At 47.9% G+C, this 9849-nt stretch overlaps 1 long non-coding RNA gene across 1 annotated transcript in view; it reads left to right on the top strand.

The window, feature by feature from the left end:
- Positions 1 to 8075, top strand: part of LOC143817331 (uncharacterized) — a 203083-nt gene extending 195008 nt beyond the window's left edge. Inside the window, exon 4 of the long non-coding RNA XR_013224116.1 lies at positions 7873 to 8075. This is a non-coding gene — a long non-coding RNA (uncharacterized LOC143817331). The remainder of the gene's footprint in view (positions 1 to 7872) is intronic.
- Positions 8076 to 9849: the final 1774 nt, after the last annotated feature.

Raw genomic sequence — 9849 nt, 5'->3', positions numbered from 1 at the left:
CAGTACCACTCCTCCTGTATATACACTGCACAGTACCCTCCACCTGTCCTGTATATATACACTGCACAGTACCATTCCTCCTGTCCTGTATATATACACTGCACAGTACCACTCCTCCTGTATATACACTGCACAGTACCCTCCACCTGTCCTGTATATATACACTGCACAGTACCATTCCTCCTGTCCTGTATATATACACTGCACAGTACCACTCCTCCTGTATATACACTGCACAGTACCCTCCACCTGTCCTGTATATATACACTGCACAGTACCACTCCTCCTGTCGTCCTGTATATATACACTGCACAGTACCATTCCTCCTGCCAATCCTGTTCCTGTCCTGTTCTCGGATAGGCGACATTGGTCTTTGGGAGGGTTAATATTGGTTTATTATTTTCAGGAATACTATGGGAAAATAAAATATATATATATTGGAAAACACATTTACCGTATATACTCGAGTATAAGCCGAGATTTTCAGCCCAAATTTTTGGGCTGAAAGTGCCCCCTCGGCTTATACTCGAGTCATGATCGGTGGTGGGGTCGGCGGGTGAGCACTGTCATATACTTACCTAGTCCCGGCGATCCTGGCGCTCCCCCTGCCTGTTACACGGTCTCCGGGTGCAGCAGCCTCTTCCCCTGAGCGGTCACGTGGGACCGCTCATTAGAGAAATTAATAGGCTGCTCCACCCCCCATAGGGGCGGAGCCGCATAATTCATTTCTCTAATCAGCGGTGCCGGTGACCGCTGACAGAGGAAGAGGCTGCGGCACCGAAGACAGGCAGGGGGAAGGAGCGGGACGCCGGGAGCAGGTAAGTATCGCATATTCACCTATCCTGGATCCACACGCCGGGCGTCGCGCCATCTTCCCGGCGTCTCTCTCTCCGCTCTGACTGTTCAGGCAGAGGGCGCGATGACGCATATAGTGTGCGCGCCGCCCTCTGCCTGATCAGTCAGTGCAGGGAGACGCCGGGAAGATGGCGCCGAGGAGCTGCAAGACAGGTGAGTATGTGTTTTATTTTTTTTTATTGCAGCAGCAGCTATGGGGCAATAATGGACGGTGCAGAGCACTGTATGGTACAGCTATGGGGCAGAGCACTGTATGGTACAGCTATGGGGCAGAGCACTATATGGCACAGCTATGGGGCAGAGCACTATATGGCACAGCTATGGGGCAGAGCACTATATGGCACAGCTATGGGGCAGAGCACTATATGGCACAGCTATGGGGCAGAGCACTATATGGCACAGCTATGGGGCAGAGCACTATATGGCACAGCTATGGGGCAGAGCACTATATGGCACAGCTATGGGGCAGAGCACTATATGGCACAGCTATGGGGCAGAGCACTATATGGCACAGCTATGGGGCAGAGCACTATATGGCACAGCTATGGGGCAGAGCACTATATGGCACAGCTATGGGGCAGAGCACTATATGGCACAGCTATGGGGCAGAGCACTATATGGCACAGCTATGGGGCAGAGCACTATATGGCACAGCTATGGGGCAGAGCACTATATGGCACAGCTATGGGGCAGAGCACTATATGGCACAGCTATGGGGCAGAGCACTATATGGCACAGCTATGGGGCAGAGCACTATATGGCACAGCTATGGGGCAGAGCACTATATGGCACAGCTATGGGGCAGAACACTATATGGCACAGCAATGGGGCAGAGCACTATATGGCACAGCTATGGGGCAATGGTGCAGAGCATTATATATATGGCACAGCTATGGGGCAACGGTGCAGAGCACTATATGGCACAGCTATGGGGCAATGGTGCAGAGCATTATATATGTGGCACAGCTATGGGGCAACGGTGCAGAGCATTGTATATATGGCACAGCTTTATGTGGAGCATCTATGGGGCCATAATGAACGGTGCAGAGCATTATATGTGGCACAGCTTTATGTGGAGCATCTATGGGGCCATAATGAACGGTATGGAGCATCTATTTTTAATTTTGAAATTCACCGGTACCTGCTGCATTTTTCCCCCTAGGCTTATACTCGAGTCAATAAGTTTTCCCAGTTTTTTGTGGCAAAATTAGGGGGGTCGGCTTATACTCGGGTCGGCTTATACTCGAGTATATACGGTAAATGGATTATACCAAGTAATCCCCTTTCCCGAGAACTTTGTAGTTGCTGGGGTCCGACCGCTGGGACCCCCATGATCTCGAGAACCGGCGCTCTAAAGAAGCGATCAATCGTGGGCACTGTGGCGACATTCACACATAGCTCTTCAAATAACGCCTTTAAGAGGAGCGTTGAAGGGCACAACACAGTATAGGAAAATCCACTGATCGGGTGTGGGGGGAGTGTTAAGGTACCGTCACACTCAGCGACGCTGCAGCGATATAGACAACGAGCCGATCGCTGCAGCGTCGCTGTTTAGGTCGCTGTAGAGACGTCAAACACAGCAGCTCCAGAACGATGCAGGAGCGATCCTGTGACGTAACGGCGACTCATTTATCGTTCTCACAGGTCGTTAGCTCCATGTAAAACATTGCTGACATCGTTGCTTTTGATGTCAAACATGACGATACACGCCGACCTGACGACCAAATAAAGTTCTGGACTTCTAGCTCCGACCAGCGATATCACAGCAGGATCCAGATCGCTGCTGCGTGTCAAACACGACGAGATCGCTATCCAGGACGCTGCAACGTCACAGATCGCTAGCGATATCGTTGTAAAGTTGCTGAGTGTGAAGGTACCTTTATAGTCTGTGGGCTGGTGGGGTTTGTGTGGCATTGCTCCTTTTTTGTCCCAGTCCGGCCCTGGACAGCTCTGCAGGGAGGCTGCCATACTTTGTACTGGTTTTACTCCCTGCATATTGTGGGGCAGCTGAAGGGTTCAGGTAGCAGTGTCATCGCCCTGTGTTGTTCTGTAGCCCACATCCCCACACTGACTATATACAGTGGGCAACTAAGGGGTAGACAGCAGTTCCTTATGAATAGTAGGGTCAGTGGGTAAATGTGTCTACCTGTTTTACAATGGTATGGCCCAAATGTGAGCTGAGGTAAAACATTGCCAGAAGCTAAGAGGGACCAAGCTTTCTTCTCTCTAGCCTCTGACATGTCCATACACAGGCACTAATGCCCTCACACTTCTGCCAGTATGTACTGCCGTGTGTGTGGCAGTAGTTTTTCTAATAGTCTTATCACACCTGTCTGCCTTACTTCCTTGAGGAGGGACGGGAACCAAAGTTGACGTGTTCTAATATTGAAATTCCATTTCCCAGCTCTGGAAATTCACCACTTACGGTTGGAGGATTGGCAGTGATTGCATGGTTTAGAGGAGCACACTTCCATTTATAAGGGGTTGTCCCCGTCAGGCTGGGTTTACAGGAGGGATACCCTCCGCGAGGCTGGAGGTTGTGGTGCGTATACAGAATGTAAACTTCACTCTTGTGAACCCAGCCTACAACTAATTATGTAATGGTGCATGTATTACTAATGCAGATGACGTTTGCGTGTGTCGCCATTTCTAATTCATCTATATATTTTACTATATTATACTGCTCTGTAGTAAGCTCCGTTCTGCGCCCATATGTCTGTAGTAAGCTCCGTTCTGCTCCCATATGTCTGTAGTAAGCTCCGTTCTGCTCCCATATCTCTGCAGTAAGCTCTGTTCTGCTCCTATATCTCTATAGGAAGCTCTGTTCTGCTCCAATATCTCTGTAGTAAGCTCGGTTCTGCTCCCATATCTCTGTAGTAAGCTCGGTTCTGCTCCCATATCTCTGTAGTAAGCTCGGTTCTGCTCCCATATCTATGCAGCAAGCTCAGTTCTGTTCCCATATCTCTGTACCAGCCTGTTTTTAAAGCCTGTTATGTCTGCTGCTTTAATGCAATGGTCAGAGGTAAGCAGGGAAAAGGAGGGCCACCGCAACTCGAGGGCCACTGCCTTGTGATTGCCCCCCAGGCTGAAAAGTGCCAGCCAGCCCCTGGAGGTGCCCCACTCTGGCTGGATGCGTTTGTTAGTGGGACTCCTGAACGGTAGCCTGGCGGAGGCTTACCGAATCATTGACTCACAGCAGAATCGGGATTATAACATTGTAAAGCAGACTATCCTGGATTACCATGCTATCATCCCAGACTCATATAGGGCCAAGTTCCGAGATCTGCCATGCACTACGGGGGGATCGTTTAGGATGTATGCACATAAGATGTCCCAGGCATGTCGGAGATGGCTGGAAGCAGAAAATGCCTTTACTGTGGAAGATGTTATACAGGCGTTCCTTATAGAACAATTTCTTGCCAAGTGCCCCGCAGAGGTATGGGAATGGGTCCGGGAGCGCACGCCGCGCACCGTGGATAGAGCTGCAGCCCTGGCCAATGAAGCCCTTACTATCTGACCGCAATGGAGGAGGCTTCTGGACAATGAACCACGGCCTTCTCCCGCGCCCTGTCACCCTCCGATTATATCTGCCCATCCACCCAGCCGCAGGCCGATGACAATCACAGCTCACAATCCTGGGCCCCAACAGTTCCAACCACGACCTGGGGGTATCACAGAGAGGAGATGTTACGGGTGTGGGCAACCTGGACATTTGCAGTGTGGCTGTCCCTCAAGGATTTGGAGGGAGCCCCACGCAGCCCCACCTCGTCCAGTGCATCTTGTGTACTCCATCCTGCCTGAGGAAGAGGAACCACCACCCCCACCAGAGTGGACCACCGGCCACGGCACCATAGATACCCCTCATGGAGTGTACGGACTCCGGCCTTTGTCCATCAGAAATACACAGCAATGGCATTGCCACCTGCAGGATGTCTTAATTGATGGATACAAAGTGTCGGGATTTAGAGACACGGGGGCATTCCTGACTATCGCTGACCCCTGTGTGGTTCGACCTGAGGCAATTCACCAGGGCCCGGGAATTCCCATTGTCCTGGCGGGGGGTGTCTGCAAATATATACAGAGAGCTTTGGTACGTCTCAATTTCGGTTTTGGAGAAAAACTGTGTTGGATTGGCGTTATGGGAGGACTTCCTGCAGATATCCTCCTTGGAAATGACATTGGGGAGTTGCAAAGTCATTTTGTGGGAGCAGAAGGTCCGTGGGCCTCTCCTTCTTCTGAAAGAACAATTGGAGGGAGATATCGCAGATACCGGAACGCCCATCATTCCCTACGTTCTAGAGTTCAGAGACTGTCTCGCCCAGCTAGCTACCTTGGCTAATGAACATCAGCGAATGGCCCAGTCCAGTCAAAAAGCCTGGTATGACCATAAAGCCAGGACCCGGGAATTTATGGACAAGTGCTCATGATTATTGCAACCCCTGCCAACTGTACAAGGAACTATAAACAGTGGAACAAAGTGGACTAAAGTGAGCAGGCCAGAGGTCTGTGTAGACCTAATGGCGTGCTCACTTATTATGAGGGGGGAGAGGTTGTGATGGTGTGATATGCTATGTGGGTATCATTTTTGTGTATATTTCTATTTTACTGATTATCATGGTGTTACTGTATCTTGTAGGATGAGTTATTTGCCATCTGATATTCTCCCCACAGTTCTGTATTGTTATCTCTCCACAGGGTCAGTGAATAATGTTGTTTGCTAATATGCTAATGACATGTTGACCTAGCTTGTTGAAACAATGAGCCCCTGAGACCTTCCCCCTCTTGGCCTGTGAATGAGGAGGGAGACTTAAAATATCAGGGAGGTGAGACACAGAGATCATTCTGATGTGGAACCATGATGTGAAGAGTATATCAGAGAGAAAGAAGGGAATATGGACTGTTAACCTCTGTGCTGGATTGTTGGACTTTTATCCTGTTACTGAAATGCATTCGTGTTCTGGAATATTTTATCCTTTGCGTGATGGATCGTATACATGGACCTTTCGTGTTTTGCCTAAATAAAGGTCTTGGAATTGTTCACTATTCTCTTGCTCTGTTGATTGTGTGATACCGGAGAAGGAACCCGTGACACCATCTCTTCAAGAAAGCCTATGGATCGCCCCCAGGCGCAGGGCAGTGGGGTACTCGGTACCGGGTCCCTCTGTCTTGGTTCTGGGGATGTCACGGTGGCCCGACCCGGTCCGTGGCCCTGCTAAGGGGCGCCCAATCAAAGGTGTAGTTTGTCAAGTGTTCATGACGCCACCTGTGGTGTTCGGTCAGGGTGACCGGCACTGCTAGGGGTCCGCTGGGGTGATGGAATGGCAGCTAGATGTTATACCTTCCCACAGGTGAAGTATGTCCCCAGGGCTTCCGTTGATGAGTAGGTGGTAATGGTGGATGTTGTAAGGCGTGATGAATAACGAGGACACAGGGTTGCAGTCTCTTTACCTTTTACTGAAGACTTCAACGTCCACAGTCCAGAGCACTGTTCACAGGGCAGGCCAAGTCTGGCCGGTCCATAGGCACATCCAGAGTTCCCTTTGCAGGTGGAAATCAGTAGCCTTCCTACAAGCGCCTGTGTGTTGTAGTATCTCCCTGCTGAGCACCACGGGATAGTCCTCACAACTCTCGTGTATATTTCTGATGTTCTCTCTCCGTCCCCCAGATGGTATGGCTAGGACGACCCGTATGACGGGGTAGGCCTGGAGCTATTTTATAGGGACCCTAGTGACGCCCCTCTCCCACAATTTGCCTCCGTTGTCTTCATTAGGTATTAAGGTCGGGCAGCCAACTTGGAATTGAACTGTCCTGCCATGTTTCAAAGTAATGCGTAGAGCCAATTACTTCCTCGGTGTTCCGGCCACCGGCTATGCGCCTCAGAAGGATGTTGCCGATCTTAAGGCAGGACTCCTCCTGGTGTTATCTCCTTGTTCTGTGATCTCGTTTCTCACTTCTCCACAATATACTTCGCTTCTTGTCCTTTCTTAGGATGCTGCCGCAATGAGGTGCAGGCGCAGCTCCGTAACGTTCTATCTCCTGCTATGTCTCTGTCAGGATCCCACCCCTGACCGGGACCTCTGTCTACAGCTCAGATGTTCCTCCTTCTCTCTCTCTGTCTGCCTGACAGGTCTTCTCTGGGTCAAACCCAGGTAGCTTCTCTCTAACTTCCTATCAAACCCCCAGTTTTACCCGAGTGTGAGGAGTGGCCTAATAGATAGAACCTTTTGCTCCCCCTGGAGTGTGAAGTGTAGTGTGTGACTGTGATACCTGGTCAGGTGAACTCCTTTAGTACCATCAGACGTACCATACTCCCCCTGGTGGAAGAGCGGCAATACTGCAACGACCAGGACTCTGGGGCGCTGCACCTACAGCCTGCAATAACCATTCTGCCACCTCACCACCACCCGAGCTGCCGCCTCACCACCACCAGAGCCACTGCCCCACCACCACCCGAGCTGCCTCCTCACCACCATCGAAGCTGCTGCACCCCGGACATTCTGTCCCTTCCCCATTATTCTGTAGAATGTAAGTCCACAAGAACAGGGTCCTCTCCCCTCTGTACCAGTCTGTAATTGTAAATTTGTTTACTGTAAATGATATCTATAACTTTGTATGTAACCCCTTTCTCATGTACAGCACCATGGAATTAATGTTGCTATATAAATAAATACATATTATCTATTTATCTATTATCTATCTATTATGTACTGTATCTACTATCCCATATCTATCTATTATCTATCTATCTATCTAGTAGATACTAGATAGATAGATATGGGATAGATAATAGATAGATGGATAAATAATAAATATTATCTATCTATCTAAATATTACAGTATCTATCTAACATCTATCTATTATCTATCTATAATTTCAATCTTTCATCTATGTATCTTATATTTGTCATTGCCTTATATTTATCTGATATTTATCTATCTGCTCTCATATTTATCATTTATTGATCTCTCTTCTATCTAAGTTATATCTTTTTTTTCTCTTTTGCATTTTGCTTTTAGGGACGTTGTTCTTGATTTACAGCATAAATAAACTCCAGGTTCTGGCCCGGAGCACAACCCTGAAATGTATCCCACCTGTAAAACGCGCTGTTCTTTATGAGCGCTCACCTTAAACCACGTTTCTCAAATTCAGAACATTTTCATCTCCTCCACCTCCAGATGGATTTACTGTAGACGACGTTATTTCCCTAATTTCTGTGTTATTAAATGTCTTTTGCTCGTTCCCAGCTGTTTCTGCCTTCTCTCTTTGTGCTTCGCACATGTTCATTTGTTTATTGGAGTCGTTCCGTCTATTAAGTGTTACATCCACGTATTTTATTCTTACCATTTGCGGAATGTGTTTGTTATTTACATGGATAAATTGCTGCTTTTATTCTAGATTGTAGCCAATTAGTGTCTGCCGCTGTTATTATTATGTATCAGCAAAGGCTGTAATACACAATCCCTCAATTTATTATAGGATTGGATGGAAAATTCTATGAAGCGCAAGCTGAAACTCATGTATAGTCAGACAGACAGAAAGATAAGATACTAGATAGATAGATAATAGATGATAGATAGATAGATAGATGATTGAGATAGATAATAGATAGATATAGATAGATAGATAAATAATAGACAGACAGAAAAAGGCGGATGTTTATTAGCACAAAATGGCAGTGGCAATGTTTAGATTCTGAGGTAAGAACCTTTTTCAAGGACCTCAGAACCGAATTGCCACTATGGGCTAATAAACAACTGTTTGTTTGTTTTTTGCCATATTGCTTGGTGTGCTGCCTCCATTTGTTACTTCTTATCTGCATGGTTTAGTCTTTGCCAGGGAGGTGCTGCACCCACCTTATCCTGGTGCTGCTACTGCTTTTCTATTTTTAATTAGATAGTGTAGCAGAGCCTGAGCCAGGTAGGATAGGGTTAAGTCCTAGCTCTGCCCGATTTGATTAGATGCACCTGCCCAGCTTTTTTTTTTACTAGAACCAGGGACTGTGCACCATGTTTGGAAGTGTGCTGGATGAATCAGAGTCAAGTGTGCTGTTGGTGAGTGACAAGCCAAAATGTGAGCTGTAGCTAAGAGAGATTGATATGCCCGGGATGCACAGATGAGCTAGTAAAGCTGGAGAGCGGCACCATAATGAGGGTCTGAAGGAACGTGAAGCACGGTGGAGGGTCCTACAAGAATGGGGATGAATTTCGGTAAATGGAGTTATGAATTTGGTAAGGATTAATGGTGTCCTCAATGGTGAGAAATGCACCAGATACTTATCCATCATGTAATACCATCAGGGAGGCTTCTGATTGGCCGCAAATGTATTTTGCAGCTGGATAACGACCACCAAACTTCCACCAATGTCATTAAGGATGAGAAGACCTGAAACTGATGGTCCGGCCCCCACAGAGCCCTGATCTCACATCATCCAGTCTGTCTGGGATCACATGGAGACAGAAGAAGCAGCACAAGCCTCATACACAGAAGATCTGGGGTCAGTCCTCCAAGATGTTTGGAACAATATTCACAAGTCGAATGCAAATGTATCTGGAAGAATAGACGGGATTTAGTTTTCTCTTTTCTTCATTCACTTTGCATTTTGCTAATTGATAAAAAAAAACAGTATTGTAGAGTCCCGTTTTCTTGACGCGGCTCAGTGATATCGACAATGTCATGAGGTTACAATATTACAGGAACATTCTGCAAATCTTGTCATCCTGTAACGCCCTGTGATGTGGGGGGACAGTTGCCGGATTCAGGCGTTCTGGTAGCTCACAGCCGGTTAGGCGTCTCTGCTTCGTTATTGTGTAATGAGGCCTTAGTGCACTGGTTCTCGGGGTCCTGACGGTAATAAAGAGTCTGCAGAGGGGGGCACTTAGCAGAAAATGCATCACCTAGTCAAGCACAGCTTCAGCTCTCCATGTTCTTTTCTGCCGGCTCAGACTCCACACAGACCCATGAGACGCGTTGGGACTCATTTCACAAGAAAACAG

This window comes from Ranitomeya variabilis, chromosome 3, assembly GCF_051348905.1.
Source record: "Ranitomeya variabilis isolate aRanVar5 chromosome 3, aRanVar5.hap1, whole genome shotgun sequence".
Classification (NCBI taxonomy): Eukaryota; Metazoa; Chordata; class Amphibia; order Anura; family Dendrobatidae; genus Ranitomeya; species Ranitomeya variabilis.
The sequence above is the reverse complement of the archived record's forward strand: the minus strand, read 5'-3'. Positions and strand labels throughout refer to the sequence as shown.